This window comes from Canis aureus, chromosome 30, assembly GCF_053574225.1.
Source record: "Canis aureus isolate CA01 chromosome 30, VMU_Caureus_v.1.0, whole genome shotgun sequence".
NCBI lineage: Eukaryota > Metazoa > Chordata > Mammalia > Carnivora > Canidae > Canis > Canis aureus.
The window spans coordinates 34074138-34090750 of NC_135640.1; the positions used below are offsets into that span (position 1 = coordinate 34074138).

General features: G+C 52.3%; 1 protein-coding gene and 1 long non-coding RNA gene across 8 annotated transcripts in view; one reads left to right on the forward strand and one right to left on the reverse strand.

Moving 5' to 3' along the window:
• Window positions 1–16613, reverse strand: part of RUNX1 (RUNX family transcription factor 1) — a 254199-nt gene that overhangs the window by 16498 nt on the left and 221088 nt on the right. The window lies entirely within an intron of this gene.
• Window positions 11147–16324, forward strand: LOC144301899 (uncharacterized). Of its 2 annotated transcripts, none has more exons than XR_013368801.1 (3): window positions 11147–13293; window positions 13629–13685; window positions 13942–16324. It is a non-coding gene; the product is annotated as an uncharacterized LOC144301899 (long non-coding RNA). The 2 variants fall into 2 exon arrangements; XR_013368802.1 differs by having other exon boundaries at window positions 13946–16324.

Sequence of the window (16613 nt, forward strand, 5' to 3'; positions counted from 1 at the left end):
GACATTTTCATGAGATTGGCATCAGGAACTCCTCCAAGTTTTCATGAGATCCAGTATAATAATAGTGGGTTATGGCCGAAAGAGACTATTTAGGGAAGAGTTCTTAGGGAAGTCCAAAGACAACAAGAGAGACAAAAACAAGGGCATTAGAGGAATTTGAAGCCTCTGGCGTCTATAGCTATAGTAAACATGAAACACAGCCCAACTCCTAGCTAGATGAACATAAAATATCACACTGAAGGCCTATTTCTTTTCATTCCCATCATCTGATACATACTATCCAGCTTTATTTTTTTTAAGATTTATTTATTTATTTGTGAGATAGAGATATTGGGAGCATGAGAGCAGGGGGAGGGACTGAGAGGAAGGGAGAGAGAATCCTTAAGCAGACTCAGTGCTCAGCATGGAGCCCAACTTGGGGCTCAATCCCTGAGATCTTGAACTGAGTCAAAACCACGAACTGGATGCTTAACCAACTGAACTACCCAGGTACCCCTCAGGTCCAGCTTTCAAATTGGAAATGAAAAGGCATTCCAAAAAGTAAGAAAAGCAGTCTGAAGAGATACAACAAACAGCAGAACCAGACTCAGATATGACATAGATTTTGGAGTTACCAGACAGGGAATTTAATTATGATTAATATGTCAAGGGCTCTAATGGAAAAAGGAGACAGCAATGCATGAACAGATGGGTGATGTAAGTAGGGAGATGGAAACTCTCAGAAACAAAAGGAAATTCTAGAAATGAAAAACACTATAACAGAAATGAGAAATGCCTTCAATGGGCTAAACAACAACAGACTGGATATGGCTGAGGAAAGAATCAGTGAGCTTTAATAGAACTTCCCAAACCAAAAGGTAAAGAGAAGAAAGAGAAAACAAAGCAAACAAAAAGCAAAACCCAAACATAACATCCATGAACTCTGGGACAATTTCAAAAGGTATTAACATATACGTAGTAGAAATATCAGAAGGAAAAAGAAAAGAAAACAGAGTAGAAGAAATATTTGAAGTATTAATGGCCAATAATTTTCCAAAATTAATGAAAAACACCAAACCGCAGATCCAAGAAGCTCAGAGAACACCAAGGAAGGTAAATACAAATAATCTACAGAAACACCTTATCTAGGGAGCAACAAGGATAAGAATTACTTCCAACTTCTCTTCACAAACCAAGCAAAAAGAGTGTCGTAAATATTTCAAGTGTTTAAAGAAAAAAAGCCACCAGCTTATAAATCTATATTCTACAAAATTATACCTCAACAGTGAAGGAGAAATAAAGACATCATCTGACAAACAAAAACTGAAGTAATTTATCCAGTAGAGCTGACATGCAAGAAATGTTAAAAGGAGTTCTTCAAGGGAAAGGAAAATATAAGACAGGAAATTAAATTGACACAAAGAAAGGAGGAGCTTTAGAGAAAGAATAAGAAAAGGTAAAATAAAGTCTTATTTTTCCTACTCTTAGTTGATCCAAAATATAACTGTGTTTAAAAAGATAATAGAGGGAATAATGTATTGGGTGAACACAGTGTATGGGTAAATGAGATGAATGGGAGTAATGACAGAATGGGAAGGAAGAAGTGGTGTAGTCTTACTTAATGGTGACTTAGATTCATTATACATATATTTTGCAAACTCTAGGGAAAACACTAAAAACATTTTTTAAAGAGGTATAATTGATAGTCTAAGAGATAAAACAGAATCATATAAAATGCTCCATTAAACTGGAGAAAAGAGGAGAAAAAAGAACAAGTAAGCAAATATAAAACAGTTACAAACATGGTAGCTATGAATGCAACCATACCAATAATCACTTTAAGTATGAATGTTCTAAAAGCACCCATTAAAAGACAGGGATTGTCAGAGTGAATTAATCTCCAGGCCCATCTGTATGTTGTCTACAGGGAACCTACTTGAAATATACAGACTTCAGGTGAAAGTAGAGATGCAGAAAGACCATGCTAACACTAACCAAAAGAAAGGCAGAGTAGCTATATTAATTTAATACGAAACTGGGACGCCTGGGGGGCTCAGTGGTTGAGCATCTGCCTTCGGCTCAGGGTGTGATCCCGGGGTCCTGGGATCGAGTCCCTCATTGGGCTCCCCTTGAGGAGCCTGCTTCTCCCTCTGCCTATGCCTGTCTCTCTGTGTCTCTCATGAATAAATAAATAAAATCCTAAAAAAAAAAACCTAATACAAAACAATTCAGAAGAAGGAAAAATTTCAGAGATCAAGAGGGGAAGTACATGATGATGAGAGTTCTCTTAAGAAGATGTAACAATCTTTAACATGTATGCACTTAACAACATGTCAAAAAACGTGGCAAAAACTAACTTAGAACTACAAGAAGAAATAGAAAAATACACTTAGTTGAAGGCGTCAATGTCCCTCTTTCAGTAATTGATACACATCAAGCAGGCTGAAAATTAGGGTGTTTTGACCTACACAGTACTACCAACAAACTTGATGTAATTAACATTTATAGAAGATTCCATTTAACAACAGCAGAATACACTTTCTTCTCAAGCTCACAAGGAACATCCATCCAGACAGTACACATTCTGGGCCATTAAATACCCCTTAACAAATTGGAAAGACCAGAAATCATATAAAGTATATTCTCAGACCATATGGATTAATAAAAAAAACAAAACAAAAACCAAACAAACAGAAAGTTAGCTAGAACAAATATTTGGAGCGTCAACAACACACCTCTAAGTAACCCATGGGTCAGATAAGAAGTCTCAAGGGAAATTAAAAGGCATTTTGAGCTAAGTGAAAATCCAACTTACCAGGAGTTCTGGAACGTAGCAAAAGCAGTGCTTAGAGGGAAATGTATAGCATTGAATGCATATATTAGAAAAGAAGAACGATCAAGAGTCAATAGTCAAAGCTTCTAGCTTAGGAAAGTGGAGGAAAAAGAGCAAAATGAACCAAAAGCAAGCAGAAGAAAGGAAATAATAAATAGTAAAGAAGAAATCAACGAAATAGAAAGTAACAGAGAAGGTGTCGCACAAGAAAGTGACAAAGTAAATCAACAAAACCAAAAAGCTGTTCTTTGAAAAGTTTAAAACATCCTCCTTTGGCGTCAGGCCCCAGCCAGGCCACCCAGGAGAGCCTGGCCAGAGACCCCTCTACCTCTGGCCATCTGCCTCTCTGGGGTCTTTAACGCCCACCCCCAAACCTGGATTCCCAGCAGCACCACCTGAGCTGAGGCATCCTGTCCCGGGCCGGGACCAGGAGGAGGCTGGCGGCTCCGTGGCGTGGCTGTTATAGTTAGAAGGCCCTTTCTTTGGCTATTCAGCTGATATCTTTAAAAGATGCGACCTTTTGGTAACCTTTCAGAGCCATTTAAAAACAGAGACCAGACAGTTATGTATGTCACGGGGCCCCAGCGTCTATTTTTAAAAGAGCCAAACCTGCCTGGTGAACATATAAACCCTTGGGGCCATCCTGGGGTTTTTTTCCCCAGAGGATTTTTTTCCCCCCTCTTTCTGTTTGGAAGACGGCAGGGTAGTTCCCAGGGTGCCCTTCAGATTCACCTCAGTCCTGGGTAGCTGGTATAATGCCCTCTTGGATGCCTCCAAACGCACAACAGGATATGACTCAGGGCTCAGAGATGTGAGTCAGTTTCCAGGGTGATGTGTCAGGGCGGGCCCGGTGGTGGCTTGCATCTCCCCGTCTGGGACCCTTGGGAGGGGGGATCTGGGCTCCCCTGCACACCAGGGGCTGCTCCCCTCCCCACCCCAGGCTCTGCTGCTACCGTCAGAGCCCCGTGCTGTTGGCCTTTGCGGCCCCAGGCGCTGGGTCCTTCCCAGCTGGGACGGAGGCGTTCCCCAGGAAGTCGCAGTGTCCTTCGGTGCCATTTCCTCCGACCTCCAGGGCAGGGAGTCCGAAGGCAACAGAGCCCAAGAGGGAGGGCAAGCAGCCGCCTAGGAGCGCGCCCAGGTAGCAGACGCGGGACGGGCTATCAGTGAAACCCCATGATGATGTGAGTCAGCTCCTACCAGCTTTGGATCCTGGAAAAAGCGAGGTTGTGAAATAGCTCTGGTATTTGCCAACCGTTGTCTCTGCCGGCTACAGACCTCTTGGTTAGTCATGTACGGCTAAGACGAATTCATTGTTCCAGCAATTACTCCGGAGGGAAGCATCCAGCACCAAGCCCGGGCAGAGACCCGCCTGGGGATGCTGCGTTTTCAAGGCCTTCAGGGTTTTGAGGGGTCCTGTCCGGATGGCGGGGCCTGGGAGGTGGCAGGCTGCCTGCGGGAGGGAAGAAGGGGGCCGCGTGGCCACGTCTCCACCACGCGCAGTCCGGGTCCCCCATCCGGAGCCGGGCCCGGGGAGGCCCCGTGGCTTTGCGCTCAGGGCGCTGGGAATGCAGAAGGCCGGCGGCTCACCACAGCCCTCTTCCCCTCCAAAGCTCTTTCCTCATCTCTAGAAATGGGGGCACCCAGCCTCACCTGCCTCACAGGTGTGAGACTTAATTAATGTTTGTGGAGCAGCTTTGAGAGCCACAGATGAAAGGCGCTCTATAAACGCAAAGTGCCGGGCCTCATTAGAGCTGCCAGACACTTCCCAGGGGAAACAGTTCAACTCTTGCCATGAGGCCTCTCCCCTCAGCCCCATCCGTCTGAGGCGCGTCTGGAAAAAGGTTCTGGACTCCGGACAGTTGTCTCTGACGAAGGGCTTGGGGGTAAGTCACTGGCTTCTAGAAAAGCCGGGCGTGTGGATGCACACCTCCTGTCCTCTGCGGGCCTGGGGCGCCCAGGCAGAGGGAGAGGAGCCTTCGATTCCCACGGGCTGGAGGGAATCACGGTTTTGAGGGAACAGAAGGCACCTCCTGGCCTTCCTCTGCCCTCCTTTGTTGCCCTGTGCTGCGTTGAACAAACATCCACTGCAGACTCCTTTTCCGGAAGGATCTTTCTGCCCTGAGCACGCTCCCGCGCTGATGCTACACGTGGGCCGCGCAGCTCCCGTCAGGCCAGCCCACTGGCCGTGTTCAAACGGTTCCACGGCTGCCCTCTTCGTTTCCTTCCGTCCTTCCATTCTCCCCCAACGAAAACCTCAAAACGCGGAGGGCGAGGATGGCTCTCTGTTCCCATCCCCTCATTCCCTAGCCCCCTTGCCCTCTTCGCAGCTCCTGGAGAGGGAAGAGCCGGAAACACGGCGTCAACAGCTGGGAAGTGTTGGGCAGCCTCTGGCTTGGGATCAGGGTCCTGACGCAGAACGAGGACCCTCACTGGCAGGAAACAAATGACAGGCCCCTCAAAGACGGAAGCTACAAGCCAAGCAGGGGAGGCACGGCATCACCTGGGATTGCCCATGGCTAAAGAAGCGGAATCTTCCCGTGGAACATTCCAGGGGGTAGCACGTGTCATAAAGAGGACCATGCAGGTTTGAGCATCACTGGCCCGTGGCACAGGGCGGGGGACTGTCAGAGCCAAGCCACGGTCCAGACTGCGGCTGGGAGGCCCAGTGGTGATGGGGGTGGGGGTGCCCATAGGACTTCCCAGAGCGGCATCAGCGATCTCTCTGACTAAGCGGATTCAGTAAGCGCCGTCCCTCGGGCAGCTCCTATTAAGTAACGTGGCCGAGCTTTCCTAGGATCCTTGTAATGCCCCAGGGTGGCCTAGCTTTGGGGTCTCAAGGGTGGCGGGACGACTGACCCCTACCCTGTGAGCTGTCAGTATTGGAGGATACGCTCTTGGGCCCAGCTCAGAACGGGGCCCGGCACACAACGTCATGTCATTTTGCACAGCCTGGCTTCCTCTGAGGCCACTCCATCCAGCTCTGGAGCGCCCAGCCCTCTGCGTCAGCGTGCCACCCTCCGGCCAACACCTGGCCTCAGACAGGTCCCTGGTGGGAGACACAGAGGTCGCGCGGGGCAGAGGTACCAGGAGGCCACCGTCCCCACCAGCCCGACCATGGCTCTCCTGCTGTGCTTTCTCCCAGCCGCCACCCGAGATTTTGTGGTTTTATCAAGTCACAACTATTTGAACAGTGGCTGAAGCCCTTCAAGCAGCCTCTGTGTCCCCGGCTCCCATGTGGCACGGGCTCTAACGCATCCTTTCTGGATTTTTCGGCCAGACCCTCTGGTTTGAAGCAGCAAACTCCGAAGCACGGCATTCTAATAAAATCGGGAGCCATCCAAATGGGGAAGCAAGAACACAGCACAATACGCTATCTAGAGAGCACTGCAGGGAACCCGGAAGGGCGCTTAACTAGCCTTGGGTTTGTGTTACCCCCAAACATTTCCAGGATTTGGAAACCACGGCCTGGGACTGTCCCTCAGCGAGTCACAAGGGCCTGAGCAAGAGCATAGTTTGGGAGTTTGAGAGATTAAGAGAGAGGCCCTGACCCACCCTTCAGTGATTGTGTGCTGGGGCAATGACTTAAGCCCTTGGAGACTCAGTTTCCCCATCTGTGAGGTGCACAATGCCCCCGAACCCTTCCCCAGGGGTAATGTGGTCTCACAGTGAGCATGTGTGAGGTTCCAGCAGGTTAGCTAGGGGAAACAGCAGCCCTCCCTCCCCCCGAGCACCAGCCTCCCTCAGGGGGAGCACCACAGCCGCTCTGCCGAGGTGGCTGCGTGGCGGCCACATGCCACATCTCACCCCACGGGCCACACCACAGAACTCCAGAAGCTGAGCTTTGCAAATTGAGAAAAATGCACTGTCCTTCACCTTCCCAGGCGGGACGCCCACCGAGTGGCAGCAGCGCCTCCTCTGAGAGCTTGCATCCCGTGCTCCCAACTCCAAGGGGAGTGGGGTGAGTGTGCCAAGCTGGAGCGCCTGGCCTCGGTGCGCGCTTCAGCATTCTCCTGTCCCCCCACACTCACTGCCGGCTGTGCTGTCCCGCCGTGCCTTTTCTTCCTCTACCTGCACCCGCTTCTTGTTTTCCTTTTCCACTTGGTGGGGGCCTGGCTCCGGGAATTCCCAGCAGCAGGAGCCAGGAAGCCAGCACCCCAGGAGAACTGCCCCTTCTGCACCTCCTCTAGCATCCTGCCTTTGGCTGGGCCCAAAAACTCCATGTGCGCCTGGAGGGAGCAGCAGGCCTGGTGTGGTTCCCAGCCGTCCCTTCACCTCCACTGCTCAGATCTTCCATAATACTATGCGGCAAGACAATGAACTTCTTCCTCTTAAAGGGCACTGCCAGTTCAGTTGGCCTGGAAATGATGGCAGGCCAAGGACACCTATTTCTTTTCATATAAGAGGGGCCTCATCACCCCCCCCCCACCCCCCGCCCACTGGAGACACAGGATTCACGGATGTACTGTCTTCTTCCGAGACACAGCAGGACGGGCCACCGTGAGCTCAGCAGCATCCTTCGTTCCTGAAACTCAACATGCCACCGACCCACCAGCTCTGGCTTTTTTTTCACAGACACCTTTTTGGAGGAGTAGCGTTCACTCTACTTCTTAAGCTCAAGGCTTCTCCATTTCATCAAAAGTCTCCAAGAAATGGCTCTCTTTGCGCTTCTCTTTATGCTCCAACAACTGCAAAAGCACTAGGATATCTGCCATCAGAGCAAGACGGCTAAGAAAGGCCAACAGTCTCCTCATTTGGTGGCAGGTTCCCATGTGAGTTTTGAGTTCTTTAGAATAACTGAATTTCTTTGGCTTGTGAGCAAGGGGGAGTCGCTCTCAACTTCTCCTGCTGGAGCGGGCAACCCCCTTTTGTCTGATTCCTCCCTGGCCGCCTTCTCCCCCACCTTCACGGGAGCTCTGCTCAAGAGGAGCTAGTTCACTTAAGTCTGCAGCCGGTTTGCACACCCCAAAGGACTGACCTTGGTGTGAACTAATTGGGACTGCCATAGATTAATAACACAGGTTGCTGAGGTGCACTTTTGCTGCATAAAGGAGAGCTTTGAAGATAAGAGCCGTGTGTGCTTTCACAAGCTCATCCCTGGTGCTCTGAACAAAGGACATAAACTAATAAAGTCAGATTCATCTAGGGGCAATCTACACTCGCAGAGGAATATCACCCCAAACTGATTCAGAAAGGCAAATGGAAATCTGCCGGAATTCTTTTAAACTCCAACACAGATCTCGATTTAAAAAATGACACACACACACAAAAACTCTTGGTAATAAGCAGACCTCTGATGATCTAAAGATCCACAGCTTCATTTATTGACTTAGAGAAAGTAAATGGCATTTCAAATACAACCTTCATACTTTAATAGATGAGGTCACCCTGAGAAAGATGATACCGAGCCCAGCGGTGGGAAACCTCCCTCCAGAGAACTGCTTTGATTTACAAGGTCAAGGAAGGCTTTCTCCGAGAAGCAATAGGTTTTCAGTGACTTGGACTAACATGGAAGAATTAAAATAATATAATAATGATGATGATGATGATAATAATAAAAATAAAAGTAGTGTCTGAGATAGCAGACTAGGAAACTCTTGCTCAACAAAAGGGATGACCTCTGGACAACAGAAGTGAAGTGACTACCAAGTAGAGATGCCCGAGCAACTCCGCTTTGTTGCAGGCATTGAGCTCCTGTGTGGACGAGGAGATCCTTGTGACTTTCCCAGACTGCTCTCAACAGGGGCTGTTTCTTCACCAGGGGACACTGGACAATGTCTGGAGGTATTTTTGGTTGTCACCACTAGGGTGAGGAGTGCTACTGGCATCTAGAGGGTGGAGGCCAGGGGTGCTGCTAAATATCTTACAACACACAGAATGGCCCCCCATGGTGGAGAATGATCTGGCACCAAATGTCAGTGGTGCCTTAGAAAGATCCAGCCCAGGCTAGGCACGCCCCACCCCGTCCCGCCCAGGCACAGAACAGATGCAACTCAGGGGTGCGAGGAGATAAGGGGTGTGCTGGGAACATTCTGGAGCCCTGGTGGGCACCAGGGTCGCTGGAGGCCATTGTCTGCCCGCGTGGCACCAGCTGTCACACTGTGCCCAGAGAGCACTCCGTCCCCAAGCCAGGATTTGGGATGACTCTTTCTCACAGCCCCATGGCCTGGCACCCAGACTTGGGGCTGGCACGCCGAGTCCTGAGTGAGATGCAGGTGTAAACGACCAACAAGATCACTCCTGAGCTGACCGTCAGCTTTGCCACCTGGGAAGGGACAGGCCAATGCTTGCCTTTCCCCAGCTTCCCGGGCATGAGTCACATGTAACTAGATAATGATGCAAATCACTGTCAACATTTCTAAGGTTTCATTCCAACGTCTCATGGAATGAGAGTGCAGAAAGCAACCTCTGAGACTTTCTGAGCCAGCCCCACCTCGGAGAAAGCCGAGGCACGGACAGGTGAGGTGACTCTCTCTGCTCCCCACTGCAGGCTGGTGAAGGGGCAGGGACAGACCTTCTGGTTCTTTGTAGAGGGCTGTTTCTTAACGTGTGATGTTTGAAGCCTTTACCCCCCACCCCCACCCCCACCCTAGTTACCGCAGACTGACAAAACTAAAAAACTGGTCTGAACCTCAAAAAAAAAAAAAAAAAAAAAAAGAGAGAGAGAGACAAAGGAAGGAAAGAAGGAAGGAAGGAAGGACAGACATTGCCAAGCATAGCGCCCAGTGGACACAGCGGAAGGGAACCTTTTTCCTGCTTACAGGCCTGGAATTCTGAGCTCTGTGGGGCTCACCGGGGAGTCCTTCCTCCATGTACATCCCTTTTCTACCCTGTAACTGAGCCCCAACACCCCCAAATCTCCAACAAAGCCTGGTGTCCATGTGAATTCACGACAGACCCAAGTCAAAACCAGGGAGGGAGGGAGGGAGGGAGGAAAGGTATAGCATTTCCCGCCGTGCCCCCTGTGTTTTGGGGTGGGTGGGGGGAAGGCAGGCTTCCAGAAACAAGGAGGTGGCAGCAAGGATCCTATCATCGCCCTGGTTCCGCCTTTTCTTCTAATGGCCTCAAACCGCCAAGTGGCTGTGACGCGAGCATTTGAAACCCTTTTATGGAAAGTGCCATACCCTTTTCTGCTCCCATCACTTAAAATAATGAGTTAGCCGCACTTGTATTAGTCTGTCTTTCAAGTGGATTAAATTCACGGTCTCGTTCTCCTGCAGTCTCGCAGGCTTTGGCCTGGCTGTCTGAATCTCCAGATTAGACTGATGAGCACATGCCAGACGGCAATGAAACGCAATTACCTAGGCAAACTTTTGAAGGATTTGAGCCCTGGGGCACAGGCTGTTTACGAAAGACGAACAGCACCGTTTGTACTGAGCAGGACCAGTTGCCTCCGTCTTTTTGAGTTCTGGATCCCGCCTGCCACTGGACTCCGGGCAGGATTTCTCGGGGCCAGATAACATCAGGCTTCTGTCCACACCTCTGTACCTCAGGGTCTCTGCTGTTTTTTTTCAACAAGAAAATGCAAGTACCAACAAAAACCTATTATAACATCTCCTTTTGTGCTCACGGACTCTCTCTCTCTCATTGGTTTATTTACTTATTTATTTATTTTTTTGTATTGTGTACCACCCCAAAAAAGGCAGCGAGAAATCATCCTATAGCCGGCCTGGCGCTGCAACAACATCTTTGGAAACGAAAAACCTCTCTAATAAACAGGAACTTCCCGTCTTTGAAAAAAAAAAAAAAATTGAAAAACCAGCAAACCAGTCTCAACAACACGTCCGAAGTACTTTCCCCTTGACGGGAACAAAAGAGGCTTCTGAGGAGCTGAGGGGATAGGAGGCGAAGAAAGCGAAAGGGAGGGTTGACCAAGAGGGTGACAAGTGGCCTCCCCCCCACCCCAACACACCGATGGCCCAGGGTCTGTTAATTTTTCAGACAGACGGGCGGGCCGGCACAGGAGGGTTGGAATGTCCTTCGTCCACCAGCTGAAGACCATAAGGCGACACCACCCAGGGGGACGGGATGGGGGTGACTCAACACTTGTCGTCTGTCATAGGCTCGGAGCGAAGCCATCGAGGTGGCAGAGGTGAAATGTCTCAGTGCTGGGGGACAGGAGGCCCCCGAGGCCGGGCAACTGCCCGTTGGGGAAAGAAGCTCGGTTACAGGTGGGCGGGGAGGAGGGCCACCAAGGTCAAGGGTGAACTCCGAAAGATGGATCTGAAAACTGCCAGGACCAGGAGGAATCAGGAATGGTTTTAGGGAAGGAGGCGACACAGGGACACACCTGAGTGTGGGGGGAGGGGCGGAGCACAGGTGTGTGTGGGGGAGGCAGCAGTGAGGTGGGGGGAGGGAGCGCCAAGGAAGCAGCGGATAAACGGCCTATTCTTCCTTTGGGGTCCACATCTCTCATTAAAAGTGTAAAACCAGGTTCAGGTGTTTGGGAGACAGCGTCAGGTGAGCTGTCTGAGGAGCAAGGCAGATGGAAGGAAAGACGGTGACACACAAGGGAGTCCGGCCTGGGGCAGCCAAAGGAAGCGTAGCTCACCAGCTTTAGCTAACAGAAGACTCTAGAAGGTAATGGGGTCAGGAGGTCAAGAAGCACAGCAACTTCCCACCTTTTTCCTTGTCACAGAAGTGAAGGGAAAGGGGCAACTATGTTGTCGCCTGGTGGGACCACCTGGGCTCCCTCCCCCAGGCTCCCGGCTGGGCTCCAGGAGGAGGAGGAAGGGTAAGCCACAGAACCAAGAGGAAGCAAGGCTCTGCCCCAGCACTGGTGCTTTGGGAGGGAGGAAGTCACTGGGGGCAGAACTGTTTGGAATTGAGATTAAAACGTGTCCATCACCAGTTGTGACCTGCTGTCCTGAGAGCAAGAGAAATCTTCCTCAGTGACTCCCCCCTCATCCCTTACCCTGGAGCTCTGGGCTAGGGTCGTGGGGGCCCGGAGAAGTGGAGACACAGCTCCCGCCGGCCCGAAACTTCGAGGCGAGCCTGTGGCTCTTGGAACCATGAGTGGAGGTGGGGAGGAGAGGGTGCAGGTGCTCGGGGGCTCAGGGATGCTTGGAGAGCATCTTGACGGTGGGTTTCGAGGTCTGGATGATCTCAAGGCACAGAGGGAAAGCTTGGGTCCTCATGGCCAGGAGCCCACGGTAGGGTGGCAGCAACGTGCACCCTGTTGGGTAACGAACGGGGCGAGACGTGGGGAGATGGTGGAGGGCCAGCCCCCAACCGATGGGCCCGGGAGCAGAGAAGATGGGCCAGTTGATGATCATCGGAGGGGAGAAGCTGTCCCGGAGGAGAGGGAGCAGAGAAGTGCCCTGAAGAACGGGGTGGGTGTTTAAGAGGCCAGAGGAGGAGTCCCATAAGGCAGGTGTCACAGAGACATCCGTGCTCCAGCCACCCTCCCCAACCCCGCCCCGGGTCTGCTCCCCGTTTCAGAGCACGGATGGCTCAGGAGAGATGGAAACCTCGAGGCCCAGAGAAAGGCAGAGGCCTGGCTGGCGAAGGAGCCAGGAAAGCACTGGTTAAAGTGGTCTCAGCAGGAGCAGGTTTGGTTTCTGTATCGGGTCCTCCTTGGCCATCGGATGGCCTGAGGGGCCCACGTCGGCTTCCTCAGCCACCACCCTCCAGAGTGGCCTCAAAGAGGAGACTCTGCGGCGCCCACCCTGGCCTCCCGGAAGGCCACGGTCTTAACAGTGATGCCACCTCCCAACGGCCCGGGGTCTTGGCACGTGCTGTCGCTCAGGGTCACACGGAAGGGGTTCGACCCCGGCAGGAGGGGGCCGGAGGCCCCCAGATTTTCTGTCCCTTCTTGCTGCTCCCCACACCTCTGTCCGCTGCCTCCCGGAAAGTGGTCCTGGGGGAGGCCGGCTGATGGGCGCAGAGGGAGACCAGGGCCGCTGAGTTCAAAGTGATTTGCTCTGAAGTCCCGGGTCTCAGATAAAATAAGCAGCGTGCACATTTTCCGGGCTGTGTCTGAGGCCGACGCTGTGAGTCAGCAGTGGGACTTGGCCCTTGAGCCGTTTTTCGGAGGTGAAAGGGTGGGGACTGCCTGTTTCTCCTGGAGGAGGACAAGCGGGGCCGAGTGACCACTGGCACCTAAGTGCGTCCCCGCTCAGGTAAGAGCCTTGCTTACGGAGGGGGATGCGGAGGGGTTCGCCGAGCTACTCAAGCCCCCAAGACATGACAGTTCCACGCGGGGGGAGTCACTAGGTGCTAGCGTGGGGCCTCCTGTGGGCGCCTGGCAGCAAAGGGTAGCTTTCACAACGCCTGGAAACTCTTTCCTTGATTTTTATCCCAAGGGCCACCACACCGTGCAGTCCCACGCAAAGCAAGTCATTTCAGGGTGGCTTTGACTGAATGATGATCACTCACAGCCATCAGCCTTGAGGGCTCCTGACCTGGACCCAGAGAAGGCCCTGCCCGCTGGCTGCCTCGGGTCAGGGTCTCTGGAGAGCTGGATTTGCAGAGGGTCCAAAGACGTACGTGCTGGCGGCCTGCTGTGTTCTCTGTGTCGATAAGAAGGGACAGGAGGGCCAGAGCGGGGACAGAACAGTTTGCTAGGTCATCAGTGAATAATCACTCAGAGCTGGGGAAAGCCCTCTCCTGCCTGCCCCAGTCACTAAGATGTCAGCAGTGGAAGGGAAAAACACAAGAAGAGAAAAACCTTTCCTGCACAGACCCTGTTCGTGTGGAAAAAGCTCAGATTCCGGCCCTGGGGTGGGGGCTATAGCCACCCCCCACCCAAACCCCCCCTTCTGTTCCACTGTGTGGCTCAACCCCCCTTGATGACTGTGGGGTTTTTTTTCTCCAACAGGCCCTGAGCTTCTTGTTTTGCAGTGGGAAATTCGCCTTCATAAGAGGGCTACTGTTGGTATTGTTTGTTTGTTTTGAATTTCCAAAAATAAGGAAAAGTTTATAAAATTGGGGGGGGGGCGGGTGGGCAGGGGAGAGGGGGAAGGAGAGGGCAAGAGAGGCAGCTGACCCCAGCATTTCCCAGTCTCGCCTTGGCTTCTCCCTGGCCCCCAGATCCCACCGCCCCCCCGCCCCTCCCTGTTCTGAACGTGAAAAATAAGCAGCCTGAGCCGCCTTGACTGGAGATGTGTCTAACAAGGCCCTCATTGTCTCAGACAGGTGTGAGATTGGACTTGATCTGAGGCCAACACCTCCAGTCCCGGAGCCAGCTCCGTGAGCCGAAAACATGCACCAGCCCTCCAGTAATACCACTGCAGCCAGCCAGAGTCTCAACAATTTAAGGCTTAACACACACAACATAAATCAGCGGAGGATGGACCAGCCGACCGGCAGCTTCTTGGGTGGATGCCTGCAGACAGTCTGCAGATCAGACCCTGCCTGTTTGGGTTATTTGAGACCTTTTTTTTTTTTTTTTTTTTTGAGGTGGGGGTAATATAAAGATGAGAAACTGGGTGGAGCAGTGCGCAGGCACACTGGTGTTTGCCCTATCTTGTTCCAACAGCCCCTCTTTCACATAAGTGCTGTTTTGCAGGGACTCCTTGGGAAGGTTCCCTTTGCTGTAGCCAAATACCAGGAATGTGTTCAAGCCGGAGAGGACGGGCAGGAAAGCTAAGCCCCTGGGCACAGGAGCTGGCTGTGTGATAATCGGCGAGTCGCTTAACCTCTCTGGGCTCCCGGGGCCTCCTCGAGCTAATGAGGGCGCTGGTCATCTCGTTCGGGTCCAGCTTTCTAGGATTCCCTCGTCTCCATGATCAGAAGTTCACGGTCACTGTAAAACCTGCCCAAATCAGGGGAAATCCCGACCCTTGGGGGATAGTTTGCGACACCGCTGAATGCCATGTTTCCGAGCGGGTCTGATCCTCTGAGTAAGAAAAGGCCATGTCACAGCATTTCCTTCCCTGCCTCCTCCTCTGGCCTGTTCTTTAGAAACCTGTGGTCCTCAGACCATGCGAGGCCTCCTGGAGCTGAAGCCCCGGGGGGCTGCGGTCAAGACAGGACAAGAGCCGTGGGGTGCAGGAGCTGAAGATGTGCTAGTTAGCGCAGGGCCTCAAGGTCCCTGGGTTGCTTTTTGTTTTTTAATTTTAAAGATTTTAGTTATTTATTTATGAGAGAGACACAGGCAGAGGGAGAAGCAGGCTCCCTGCGGGGAGCCCGATGCGGGACTCGATCCCGGGACCCCAGGATCACGCCCTGAGCTGAAAGCAGACCCTCAACCACTGAGCCACCCAGGCGTCCCCCGGGGTCGCTCTTTGGCAGACGCTGGCAGCGGGACTGTCGCTGAGCACCAGGCCCCTGGCCCCGGCTCCCCCAGCTGTGGCTGCCGGCCGCCCCGCCGCGCTCGCACACCTGTCTGCGGGCCTCCCCGTGGCCCGCCAGCCCAAGCCGCCAGCAGGCTTTCAAGGCCCGGGCCTGTGGGCGGAATCGGCCCAGGGAGGTATTTACTTAAAATCACACAGGAAGGTGAAACTCGGTTCAAAGAAATCCTTTTGTAGATGGTTCATTAAAAACAGCAAAGAGGCTGACCATTCACATTCTCTGAATGTGTCCGATTCATGCAAGTAAGGGCCGGGTCAGGGTTCATCTGTGGCTGCTGCCCAAGTCGGCCCTGTGGTCGGGGAGTGTCCTGTCAGCCCCTCTGCAGCTGTCTGCTGTCCCCCGGGGAGCAGGGCTGAGAAGGACAGAGGTGATGGCCTTGACGTGGGTACTCTGTCCTTGCCTTTTAGGGAAGCCCCGACTCCTTACACGTGGACTTTCAGCATTTTGGAAATGGAGGCGTAAAGAAGTACGTGACACAGAATCCAGCCATGGGGGCCCATGATCCCTCGAGGAGACAGCCCACTTCTAGGAAGTGGCCGTGGAAGGCAGCGCACGATTACACGTCCTCGCGAGCATTCCATAGCGACGGCAGAAACTGTATCCTGAGGCCCCCTCCAAGGCAGGGACGGGATGCACCAGTGGCACGAGCCCTGGACCAGGAGTCCCAGGATGGGGACTTCAGGCCTGCCTCCAACCGGGCCAATCCCTGTCCTGCCCCGGGCCTCCGGTGGCTCATGAGGGAAAGGAGGGCCTTTGAGCAAAGATGCGTAAGGTCCCTTTCAACTCTAACTTCACCATTCCCATCTGATCTTTGGGGAGCAGTGGTTGTGGGCTCTCCCACTGGGAGTTCACCCAAGGAAATGGCACTTGACTGAAGGCACTGCCATAAAACCACTGCGGGGCTACTGTCCTCCTGCAGGACAAGGAGACCCTGGAGGTGATGCTGTGTGGCTCATCTGGCAGGACGGACGGATTGTAACACCCTGGTGAGACACCACCGCCACCAACGCGGGTACAATGCTAGCAGTGAGGGCAGCCCAGGTGGCTCAGCGGCTTGGTGCCCGCCTTTAGCCCAGGGCGTGATCTTAGGGTCCCGGGATCGAGTCCCACATCAGGCTCCCTGCATGCAGCCTGCTTCTCCCTCTGCCTGTGTCTCTGTCTCCTCTCTCTCTCTCTCATGAATAAATAAATAAAATCTAAAAAAAAAAAAAAAAAAAACAATGCTAGCAATGAGAGTAAAACGAATAACAGCAACCATTTATTGTGTGCAGTGTACCAGGCTCTATGCTAAATACTTGACAGAAATATATCTCAAGCCTCGCAGCAGGCTCCTGCGGTAATGGGAGAAAATCCATGCAACTGCTCACTGCGTGCCAGGCATCCAGGGCATATCCCTATTAACTCACTTATGCTCCCAGCTCTCCAGTGAGTCAGGTACCGTCATCACCGTGCCCATCGTACAGATGGGGAGCAGTGGTGCAAAGGACTTCAGTCATTTTGCCAAGGTCCT